Source organism: Eleginops maclovinus, chromosome 13, assembly GCF_036324505.1.
Source record: "Eleginops maclovinus isolate JMC-PN-2008 ecotype Puerto Natales chromosome 13, JC_Emac_rtc_rv5, whole genome shotgun sequence".
NCBI lineage: Eukaryota > Metazoa > Chordata > Actinopteri > Perciformes > Eleginopidae > Eleginops > Eleginops maclovinus.
Window position 1 is genome coordinate 6514405 of NC_086361.1, and position 13339 is coordinate 6527743.

The window sequence follows — 13339 nt, forward strand, 5'->3', positions numbered from 1 at the left end:
ACAGAGAAAATAAATTAGACGAAACATTATCTGGTGGTTGATGTTATTTAGTGTATTGTGTCATATTATACTTAATGTTTATGATATTGTGCGTGGTATTGAGTGTTACAATCCATCCAATGTGGATTTTGTCCATACAGTAGGTTGTATATTGCACAGTTTCTAAAGCCCTTGCGATTCTGGGTGATATAAAGTAAATTAACTTGATTGGTAACACAGCTGTTAATCCATTCAAATGTTATTCAAGACCCAATTTTCATACACATAATTGATGGAGAAATTAAATGGTTAACCTATCAAAATAAGCAATTTATCTAAATTGTTGCATCCGTATTGTCTGATGCCAGGGTTTAACAGTCACATTTGCATGGCTATTAGCAACAGGTTTGAGAAATGTGCAATAAATTCTTACATATTGTTGCATTACTGATATTTAAATTTTGGAATACAGTCAAAACCGTAACCAGAGAGTGCTGCATGTGTGTTGTTGCGTAACTCATGTTGGCACAGGCATCAGTTTAAGTGATAATGGCGAAGAAAATTAAGTAATATGACTGGAGGCTGAAAAGTCTTGAGAATCAAGAAGTTATTAATAATAGGAAGTAATATAGTATTTTGTACATTTTCTTCTGCTCAGAACAAGAGGCCAAAAAGTAAATTATTGCAGGGTATGGTATTTAAGAAGATACAAACTTAACGTATTATTTTCACTTAGCAGCTTTCCACTGTTCACATCCATCGGTGCACACACAAGCTGAAATTCCATTCATTGACATCTGTGGTAAATAAACACATTCACTTTAAAAACAACCAGACAAACCTGAAGAAAAATCAACAAGTTTTGGAAGTGAAGTTTGCCATATTAACTTACGATGTATAAATATATATACATAAATATATATATATGAAAAAAAAAAAAAAATCTATATTTTGTTTCTGCTGCCAAGAAGTAGTGCACCATTTGTTAACCCAGGTCTAGTATAGAGGGATAAACAAAAGTACATATTTGATTTTAAAGCACTAAGCGTCCTTCCACTGTTCTCAAAAATTCACACCTCGCACCACAGCAGCACCCCAAATCATGCACACAGTGCCATCTGTGGGGTGACACATTTTACTAACCTCATCACAACTAATGTGCGATTTGATTCTATGTACAAACAGCATGATAAACCTGAAGAAAAATCTACAAGTTTTGGGAGTTCAGATTGCCATTTCAATGATAACAATGTAGTGTTTTCTACTCTCTGCTGGGTTGCGTGAACTTTTATAAATGCAGGTTTCAGTATAGAAGAAAATAAAAATTGCGTTCCATTAAAGCTTCTTTCCAACGTTAACATACATTTTTGCACACGCTGACCAACATTCACACATTGCACTCCAACTCATGCACAAATTGCCGTCCCCTGACTGTAATCCAGTATAGCTTAGTGGTGAGTTATAGCCCATTATTCCCTTGCTATACAACAGCCTTCACACTATGGAGGTAGGAGATAGCACTCCTCAGGCGCTAAGCACTCACACAAAGGCTATTCTACCTTGTGTATGAGAGGAAGCCAGCGAGGAACCTGGGCTGCTTATCAGTATATACTGGGCCACAAATGGAGGAGAGTACTATGTGTGTGGGTGTGTTAGTGAGTGTGTGAGAGAGAGCATCCATCCCAGAGGTGTCAGAGTTATCTCCTGAGGCCAGAGAGAAAGAGTGAGGCAGGAGGTGAAGGCAAGACAGAGATGGATGGAGAGAGGAAGAGAGGTAGAGGGAGGAGAGACATTAACAAAGCGGGGGAAAAAAGTTGGAAACAGATGGACACAGAGGGTAAGTGCTGTCAGCGATGTGCAGGGAGGCGTGTAAGACATGGTCAGTGTGTCAGAGGCGGTATCTGTTCCACAGTAACATGCTAGCTGGACACACACACGCATTTGGGGAACCAGCTGATGCTCCCCATCACACACCCCATCTCCAATGGCCCAGGCAGAGCTATGTGACATCCAATGATTGGAAAATAATTCTGAACTCAGGACATTCTGCGTGAACTCAGGCTGCTAACGGAACACTGAGCCCTTTAAAAGAGACCTTATTATGCTTTTTGCTGTTTTCTATTTCCTGTAGTGTGTTATATAGGTTTTTTTGCAAGTAAATGGTCTGCAAAGGCTCAAATCCAAAGTTTCTTCCAGAGGGAGTTTCTTTCCCATACACTTCCCCCCTGCTTGAAACGCATCCATTGGACTGCTTTGTTTAATTCCCTAACCTAGTGACATCACAACGTAACACTCACACTTCTATTGGCTAGAATTCCAACATAGTGTTCGTGATGGGCTAAGGGGTTGGACATCTCTAAGCGGTTGACCAAGTATTTAGTCCAGCTAATGAACAGCCATCACTGAGGCTCATCATCATTTAAATTAACAAGGTTCAGTGCAATGTTGTTTTTTGGATCTAATACTGAGTAAGAGTCGTTTAAATTTAAAATGCTTTAACAAACAATATCCCGAGCTATATGATGTTACTCATGGCTTACCAAAGTGAGACCAAAAGTCTGGCGAGTCATAAGGTTCAACTTTGCCGCCATATGTGCATACAAAGAGGACATGAGTTCTTACAGATAATAGAAAGAGTAGTAAGAAAAGAGAGGTGAAATAAGAAAGGGGAAAGGTATTAGTCAGACACTGTTCAACCTATAGAAGCATTACTAAGGGTTGGTTCAAAGAAAGCCTGAGCCAGCTTAACTATAAGCTTTATCAAAAAATTAAAGTCTTAAGCTTTAGATTTGATTTAGTTTTAATTTAGCTTCCTTGAGGAGAAAATGGTTTGAGCAACGCTGAACTGACCTATTTCAGAACTGATTAAATGGAACAATTAAACAGCTTATGTTTTTACTTGTCTATAAAGGCTATTTGTAAGCGATCATATTATATATTCATTCAATAGTCAGCCATGTAAACATCTTAATGACACATCAAAATTATTTTACTTGTTGGTTTTAGAAAAGATATAGCTTCTTTTAGCAGGTGTTTACCGTCTTAACTCCGAGGGAATATTTCCCTAAACACAGCGTACAGCTGAGGCCAATGGGCATAATCATTACAAATCCTCAAGAGGAGCGCATAAATGTCTGTAGACTTCTAAATTTCATTATAATTAATTCAGAACCTGCTGAGATATTTCAGCCTGGATCAAAGAGGTCACGTTGATAAACAGCCCATGCTTTTCTCATCTCTCTGACCTGCCTGTGGACACTCTTCAAAATATATTTTGATCATCATCAATAATTTACTAATGTGGAGCAGAGCTTCACATCACATTTAATATAAATTAGGGTTAGAGGAACAAAGCAATTTGATCAAATATACAAATGTTCCGATTTATAAAGAAGAATAAAGCACTACCTCAATCACACAAACTGGTAATAACATTTGATTTCAAAAGTAATCAAAGTAAATGGGCCAATACGTGAGCCCAACACACACAAGTGTTCCAGGAAAGGTTCTTAATCTTATAAAAACACGTTTTCCTCATTCAGCACCAATGGTTGGAGGCAAACAGGCAATTCACTGCGCACATTAGGATTCACCCTCACACATCCACACACCTGGGTTCAGGCAGCAGACTTGAGCAGACACCTGCTCTCTTGCCTGGAGTTGCTGTGAGCAGGTGAGGAAAAGCTCAACTGCTATGACAAGCTAACACACACCAACACAATTCCTCGGGGAGGGAGAAGAAAGGAGGAACACAGAGATGGAAGGAGTGAGGTGGAAGAGAGAGCCGCCAGCTGGGATGCAGGTGGGTTCATTCTGCCTGATAAGGATGGAGGGGGATGCAAGAAAAGAAAAGGAGAAAAATGTGTGAGTGTTGGAGAGAAAAAGCAGAGCGTGGAGGTGAGGAGTCAGCAGGTTAATCCTGGTGGGAATAAAGAGATTGACAGAGTTGAGTGAATCTCTATCAATCTCTGGAGCCCAAACTGACTGAGTGACCTCATGATTGACTGGCGGCCTGGCAGAAATCCCTCTGTGATAACTGACACACTGCTGGCACACTGACTCAATGGCTGGCTGGCTTTATAAGTCTCTCTAAAGATGCTCTGTTTATGTAAACTATCACTTAAATACACGAGTGAATGCATGACTGATTGGAGAGATGACTAATTATTGTTCCCTGTTAACCAATCAACCATTGGATTTTAATTCTACTCCAGATGGTGGCTTGACCCATTAATAAACCGTCCAGAGAATGCAGCAGTACATGATATGAACAAAAGTAAGTGGACATGATTGAACGCAAGTTTCATTGTTTGGCTGAGAGCCTTTACTTCCAAATTAATTGTCATTTCTTTTAAAACTTTCTCAGCTTTTTCTCTTGTTTTCTTTTCAAGATATTGGATACTTTTACTTGCTTTGGTAGCAAACAGTTCTTCAGTTGCAACAACCAGAGAAAAAGATGGCCAAAATTGTGTATTGCCACAACAAGAAATTACCTTATCAATTAAGTTTCAAGGGAAAAGTATATTATCTGGGATTACATTTGTTTTGGACTTTTGGACGATAACAATTACGGCTCTGATAAGAGTCTGATGAGGCCTGTTAGGGTTAAGTTATTTTTTACTAACGTTTGTAACTTTAATAATGTCAGAAGTAACTATCTTAAACAATCCTGCATGTTTGACTTATCAAAAGCAATTAAATATGTTAATAAAACATAACCAAGCAAAATCTTCGTGCTTTTGTTTGTATAAATTTACAACATTAATCATTTGTTTAAACTGCAACCATAGCTAATCTGGGAGAAGATATTACCTCCTCAAAACGAAAGAGACAATTGTCAATTAGGAAAAAAGAATGGTAACTAATATCCACAAACAAATGTTGTTTTAGACAAAAGGGGTCTCCCAACTTTATCTTAAGAGCGTATTTATACAGTCTATGGTTAAGAGCTTTGAGAAGGCTCTTTCCTGTTTCAACATGTGAAACCCATGTGCAAAAACCCAGTTAAAAAATGAATTTCCAAGTTTGATATGGAAGAACTTGACTGCATCGAGCTCTGACTTCTACCCCATCCAACATTTTGGAAATTAATTGGATTACAGATCAGCATGGCCCCTATCACGCAACCAATGCTGTTGAGTCTGAATGCAGCCAGGCTCTTCATACTCTTTGCAATCGCACATTTCCTGCTTTTAATTTAAGTTCTAATGATTATGATATGACCTTGAAATTTGCCTGGGACTTTATAGAAAATTGGTTCAAGTTCACTGTGGCAATTTACCCGTTACTGTATACAGTATATAGTAGATTATGTAACCCAAGAAAAAAAGAAACAATTCAAACCACTTCTTTCACATAGTAGGTTACATGCTGTTAATTCTGGTTGATAAATTACTTAATTTATTCAGTGTTTAATTTCCAGTCTCTTTGTTAGCACATGCTAATTGAGATTGTTAAAGGTGTATATCTGGGGAGTGAGCAAGTGTTAACTATAACAAAGGGGACTGTAATCCAATCAATTTATTTAAAACATTTATTCTGATCACTGCAGGAAGTGTTTTCTCCTGTTTTAATACTCACTCAACTTCACCGTCAGCAGCTGTAACAGCACTGCTTAGTGAGACAGCTGTTTGACTTTGACACACTAGTGTAGATGATGAGTCTACTGACACTCCTTACGTCTTGTCTGCACTAAGTGTATATCCTGTTCCAGTTTGTCCTGCTCTGTCTGTGTCAGCTGTGATGTTCCTTGTAATGCATCACCGTCATTTAACCAAGTCAAATTCTGTTTGCCACCACTGTAGCTGGCACATCAAGACGACAGTGATTCTAATTGTCTTTTTGAAAGATCACAGCAGAAACAGCTTGCATTCAACTTCTCCTCTCTGATCCTTTTTTTGAACATAGACAAATCTAATCCAGTACTTTTGGGAGTTGCAGTAGGTGTTTAAAGTGTTTAAGTGGTTGAGTTAGAAAAAGTGATCTGGCAGACAGTCGGACCACCAGTGACGTGCGGTGAAGTTCATGGCTGGTGAGGCACTGACGTCATCACAATCAGATTTGAACTGGACTCACTAGCACCCACTGCCATGAGGCAGGAGAACTGCGTGCCTCACCTAGTCTCTCTTCGCAGCGGTTTTGCTCAGCACAAGAGACACGTTACAGACATACAGTTGACAAAAAACACTGTATATTATATACACCAGCTAAAGTATGGAAATGAGTTAATATAGCCAGAGTGTTTTGAACATTTATAATACATAATACAGACAGACAGCAGTTACAGTCTCACTGTATTTTGGATAAAAAATAATGTAAAACTGGTGAAATTAAAAGGAAAATAACTTTATAATACAAACAACTGGATAAATATGATCATTACATTTATTTCTTCATTTTACTTTTCATGATGACAGGTGAGGCACGGCCTCACCTGCCTCCCCTCACCGCACGTCACTGGGACCACCTGCATCACTGCTTGTCTGGATGATTGCTACAATAGAAGTTGTATGCAAGTTTCCCTTTAAAGATTCATTCTACATTCATCCTCTGTAATCTGTAAAACGAAGCTCAACAGTCTCTCATTCAATGCCTTACAAAGAGCCTTGTTGTAAATGTTTAATGTTAACAACTAGGAGCCTTGAAGTGTTGGCCTATTTCCAGACAAAGGCTGGGACTTATAAAAACCTGATAGATGATGCAACTGATTGTGCATGAAAAACATTCTAACATCTAAAACATTGACCTATGTGTGTAGACATACAAGTGCAAAAGTAATAAAGATTACAATGATTTTGTAATGATCTTAGAAGTCCATTTTTGTATATTTACCAATGACCGTGGGCTAGGTTTTAAGGTTAATACAGGCAAAAAATATACTTTTAGCTTTCATGACATGTCTTCTTTCAGACAGATATAAAAATATATATTCTTTGGCTCTTCACCTGCATTTTCTAATCCTCAAATCAGAACATACTTCTTAAGTTTTGTTAGAATTTCTGTAGAAGCTTCTCTCAAAAAACGTGCTAGAAATGAGCCTGAAAGGAAATATCTAGTGTCCTCCTAGCCCTGACAGCTGCTCTGACTTTTTTCTTTCACATTTTAGAAAGAGAGCGGCTCTCTGAGCTGCAGCATTAATTGCTATCCTGACAGACTCTCAACTTTCTTTTTCGTTGCTCAAATGCGAAACAAAACGACCAAATAAAAACTGTGGCATGGCACTGACCTGTTAGGGAGTGCATTTTCTACACCGGATCTTTTTTGGGTCTTTTGCTTAATTTCACGCTGAATGACGAGCACATATATACGCAGTTTGTTATTTTTGTTTCCTTCACTTTTTATGGCTGATTGTCGGAGTTAACAAGGTGGGATGTGAGGCGCTCGAGATAAAAATTACAACTTGATTGAAACTGACATGTGGAATGTTGTGTGATTAAAGGTTACACCTGTTTTAATAGATTGGGTTATGTTTCACATTAGACACACTTTGTCTTTTCCTCTTCAATCATGTGGAACCCAAGTACTTTTTCAAATATTTGGCAGCAGATCATTCCAGTGTAACATATGATGTCTCACCAAAAGTGAAAAAGTGACTTCTTCAGATGCTATATCTGTAAAGACAGTTTTAAGAGCAGATGAGGTGATGAAGAGGAGAAGAAAGTATGTGCACTACTTGATAAACAAAGACATATAGAGCAAGCCTGAGGCCATACGCTCTGTGGTCCATTAAATCACACAAATGGAGCTATCGAGAGAATGTCAATAAGATAAGGAGCATATCAAAGAGATCACTACGATCCTATCAACAGAGACTGACAGATGGAGACTGAAGGACAGACGAATCACATTAAGGAAGAGAAGCTGGAAGTCCTGACATCCAACAGTCAGTCAAGCACGAAATAACTTGCAATGTCTACACATAAAACAACTCAACTGAAGAAACTGAAAAAAGAACTTTTACGACTACAAATGTAAAACTCTCCTTGACATAAATATTTCCTCACAGCATTGTAAGCAAAATGGACTCAAGATCGTGAGAAGCACTGGAAAGGAGAAAGGGAGGGGGGTGGTTACCTGTGTAACCATTGGAGACAGCTGAAGTGCTTTTTACGTGACATAAGCTTTTTACATGACAGTTTAAATGAAAAATTCCCCTCCTGGGTGAGACGCGCCTCGTCTTTTTAAAGTACCGTGAAAGTCGTTTCTGATGTGGCCGCGGTGCCCGTCTCAGCTGCCTGTGCCAAAAACAAATTGCTGCCATTGCAGCTTGATGAGGAGGAAGGGCGAGCCTGCAGTTCGTACCTTTTCATTACTCAACATGTCTGACAGCTTATCAACACCCCGTTTAAAAAATCCCTCCTTTCAAAAGGCTTGAGAGGCTGAGTCAGGGGGGGGGGTGACAGAAAGAGTCTAAATGGGAGGGATAGCAAAGGAAAGAAGCAGGAAGAGTAAAATAAAGTGATTATATCTAAGTAAGTTAATCAAATCTAAGGTTCAACCCAGGTAGGGATGATACAACAGAGGAAACCCAGAGAAGTAAGAAAGCAAATTAGAAAGAATGTATCTTTTTTTAAGAGATCTTTAACCCAGCACTCCATGGAAAAATAAAATCCACTGTACCCAACTTCATCAACTCTGAAAAAAAAAATGTTTCACTACACAAGGTAACATTAAATGAGTCATTGTAAGTTGTATAATCCTGTTTGATAGTATTTCAAACTTATGTTTAGTGTTTTGTTGTCGGAAAAACATTCATTCAATATGGACATCTTGAAATGTATTGTATTCTATCTGGTAACACAAACATAGCCACTAATGGAGGCCATTGTGATTAAGTAATTATCAGTTAAGACACTTCCAGATTCAAATCAACTGCAAAATGCAGGATTATTTATTGTAAATGGGAAACCTCAATTTAGGACTAAAACTTTAATTTACCATACATTTGACATATTATTTAGATCAGAAACATTTCTCTTATTGCATAATTGGAAGGAAAACCGTGCACTCTGCTGTCAGAGAACCCATCAGAGCTGGCAGACTCGTCCCCCTGCAGGTGATCGCACCACGGCGCGTCGGCCGGGTGACATCGAAGGTGTTCACATTTGTGGGAAAATGTCCTAAGGCGTGAGCAACCATCCGTTCAACTCTAAGTAGAGAGGCGGAGAGGAGAAGGCCCCTGGAGGTGAAGGAAAAGAAAGTCTTGGCTGCAACACCTGACAAGTTGGTATGTTCTAAAGAAAGCGATGTGGGCCTTAATTTACTCCAGCTGAAGATCTATGCTATTGATCTATTGATCACAGACGGCGACGAGACGGCGTACAGAGAGGAGGTCAGAGCCCTGACAACTTGGTGCCAGGACAACAACCTCCATCTCAACGTCAGCAAAACAAAGGAGCTGATTGTGGACTACAGGAAGAGGCAGAGAGAGGCACACACACCCATCACCATCGACGGGAATCCTGTGGAGAGAGTCAGCAGCTTCAGGTTCCTCGGGGTAAACATCAGTGAGGACCTGACATGGACACATCACACCAGGGTCATATCCAAGACGGCTCGACAGCGGCTCTTCTTCCTCCGCAGGCTGCGGAAGTTCAACATGGACTCCAGGATACTCTGCAACTTCTACAGGTGCACCATCGAGAGTATCCTGACTGGCTGCATCACCGCCTGGTATGGCAGTTGCACCGCCCTCAACCGTAAGACTCTACAGAGGGTGGTGAAAACTGCTCAGCACATCACCAGGACGGAGCTGCCATCCATGGAGGACCTCTACACCCAGCGGTGTAGGAAGAAGGCCGGTAGGATATTAAAGGACCCCCATCACCCCAGCAACAATCTGTTCTGTCTGCTGCCGTCTGGCAGACGGTACCGCAGCATCCGGACCAAGACCACCAGACTCAGGGACAGTTTTATACCACAGGCTATAAGACTGCTGAACTCCTGAGCTGTGTAAATGTCTACTCACATCTGTTTATAGTACACACATACATATATATATATATATATACTGTATATTATACACATCTGCCATACATATCTGTTTATAGTACACATATCTATATATTGTACATATCTGCCATATATATCTGCTATACATAATATATGCATCTGTCCATACCTCCTCATTCAACAGTGTAAAGTGTTTAAATACTTTCAATGTATTCCACATACGTATATATTTCACATCCTCAAATCTTTATTGCTGTTACTGTAAATATTCTTCTCTCTTTTTGCACTATTTTATTTATGTTATTTGCACCATGTATGTTGAGTTGTTGGAGGAGCACGCGACATAAGATTTTCATTGCCAACATATACGCTGTATCTGCTGTGCATATGACAAATAAAGCCTTGAACCTTGAACCTTGAACCTTGAACCTATGCCTTTAATATCAATTCAACCAAAGTAAAAAAAACAGGCCCTCTTACACTTTCTTGTAGTGCGTTTTTTGTGTGCATGTAACTGGTCTGCAAAGCCTAAAATCCTTGTGTTCCCTCTAGAGGGAGTTTCTCTCCCACGCACTTCGCCTCCATTGGACTCCTTTGTTTACTTCTGTAATATAGTGGCATTAATATGTAACACTTGTGCTTCTATTGTTTAGTTCAACACATTGTAAGTGATAGGCTAAGAGACGGAACAGCTCTAAGCGGTTGACCAATCACAACAGGGCTGACCAGCTAACCAATCAGAGGAGACTGGGCTCTGGTTTCAGACAGGATGAAAAGAGGTTCTGCAGCACAGGCAGGATGAGAAAAATAAAGAGCTTTTTGAACATTAAAGCATGGACATACTTGTAGAGGAACAATTTACAAATATGAACCCTGTAAATTAGCATAATATGTTTTTTTGTATCAGTTCTTTATAATATGTTAAAGCTTGAATACACTAAATGGCTTGAGCCTTATCAAGTTTACTCTAAAATGCATTTAATTTATACCATTATTTTCCTTTGCAATGTGTCTGTGTTTATTACATCATATCTGCTTTAAAACAAACCAGTTTAGACTGATTACTGGGATCGAGAAGTTGGGGTTAGATAAATGTAGTTTTTCTTTAGCTTAAAATGTTGCTGTTAGCACATGAACTCTTTCCAATTATACATGTAAATAATGTACATTGTTAATACTTCATGTTTACAGTCTGGGCCCTTAGTCTCGAGCTTTGTATAGCTTATCAGGACTCCCATTTTACATACATCCATTATTTCTCATGATTGTAAACAAGTGAGTTATATTGAATTGAATTTAGTTGAAGACCAGTGTCGGATTCAGGATTATTCACTAAAATAAATCATACAAAAGTTTAGCAACTTGTTTATGAAAAGTAATTTCCATGGCCGCTGGTATGATGAGTGCTGTTCAAAGCTGTAAACTCTTAAATATGAAAACTACAAAGATACATTATCCTGATCTGCTCCTCTTTACTGTGTTGCTGTAGCTGATAATGCAAACTCACCACTTATACCATCTGTTTCACATTAAAATACTTCTAGCAGTTCAGGGAACATAATCCCCTCCATCCCCTGCAAGCAATCCACTGTGAGACATCTACAGGAAGTGTTGATTTTAAATAGAAAGGAACAAACAACACTCTCAAATCTGTTTGGGTAAATTATAAAACAGAAAGACAAATAAGGCATGAACATGTTTTGATGATTCTGTGAAAATAAGAGATTACGATGAATCTACCATGTCAGTACAAACTGAATATAGAACAGGGCTTTTATTTGATCATTTATATTGATGTAAAACAGGATGTTTAAGGACTATAAACAAAGTGGAAGTGAGGTCAGACAGGGAAGAAGGGAGCCAAAAAGACAGGAAAAGACAGCAAGGTGGCCCAATCCTAAAGAAAGAATATCCCCCAGTTTGATCCCCGTAACATCCTACTTACACATCCTTATGAAAGACACTAAACGCCCACACCCCCCTCTTTGTAATCAGTGTTAAGAAGGGGAGACCTAAAGAGCGTGCTTATGTAAAATCCTCACAGTGAATTACACGATTCACCCTGAGGGTAAAGCTACATGCAGCCGAACTTCACGCTCACAGAAAAAGAAACTGTTGGTGAAATAAGAAAACATAATTCTCGACCTCCCTCTGTATCCAGTCAGCAGCGTCTCTATCACCACAGCTCCAACACACACACACACACACACACACACACACACACACACACACACACACACACACACACACACACACACACACACACACACACACACACACACACACACACACACACACACACACACACACACACACACACACACACACACACACACACACACACACACACACACACACACACACATTTGAGTATACAGTATATGCTGCACACATATACTGTATACAGTTTTGGAAGTATTAAACTAAGTTACATTTTGAGGGTATTGTATGCTCTCTTTAAAAGCTTTTTTACTTCACATTATTTGATAGATTTAGTTACTTTTACAGATTATTAGCTAATAAATAAACATAAAAATAATTATACTCAGAAATATCAAGCAGCAGTATAATTCAAAGTAGCTTTACCTTTACAAGTTACAATAAACGCCCTACTGCATCAACAATCATAATCCAATCATTTCATACATACACACCACACACACACACACACACACACACACACACACACACACACACACACACACACACACACACACACACACACACACACACACACACACACACACACACACACACACACACACACACACACACACACACACACACACACACACACACACACACACACACACACACACACACACACACACACACACACGTACTTTTGGTAGTTTGGCTTTTTTAGTAAGTCTATTTTGATGCCAGTATTCACACATCTACTTCAAAAGGCTATAGAGGACTCCTTTGTTTATTTCAGTAACATACTTACATCACTATGTGACATTTGCGCTTCTATTGGCTAGTTCTCAACATATTGTATGTGATAGGCTACGGGGAGGGACATTTCTGACACATCTCTAAGCGGTTGAACAATCGTAACAGAGCAGGCTAGCTAACCAATCAGAGCAGATTGGGCTCTGGTTTCAGACAGAGGGTGAAAAGAGGTGCTGAAGCACAGGCAGTTTGAGAAAAATAAAGAGCTTTTTGAACATTAAAGCATGGAGACAGGTCCCAGTAGAGACACAAACCTGAACTGTAACAGAGTATTTTTACAATTTACAATTTAGTATTGCCACTCTTAAACTAAATTAATCTGAGCACTTCCTCCACCACTGACTGTATATTATAGTCAATGTACAGAACTTAACTCAAGCTTAATATAAAATCACCTGCAAACAAAAGCACATACAAAGTAACCTATTCTCGTTTTCCCTGCAGTGTCTCCATG

At 39.1% G+C, this 13339-nt stretch overlaps 1 protein-coding gene across 3 annotated transcripts in view; it reads right to left on the reverse strand.

The window, feature by feature from the left end:
- pvrl2l (PVR cell adhesion molecule related 2 like) overlaps nt 1–13339 on the reverse strand; it is a 267337-nt gene that overhangs the window by 70038 nt on the left and 183960 nt on the right. The gene's annotated exons all lie outside the window — the stretch shown is intronic.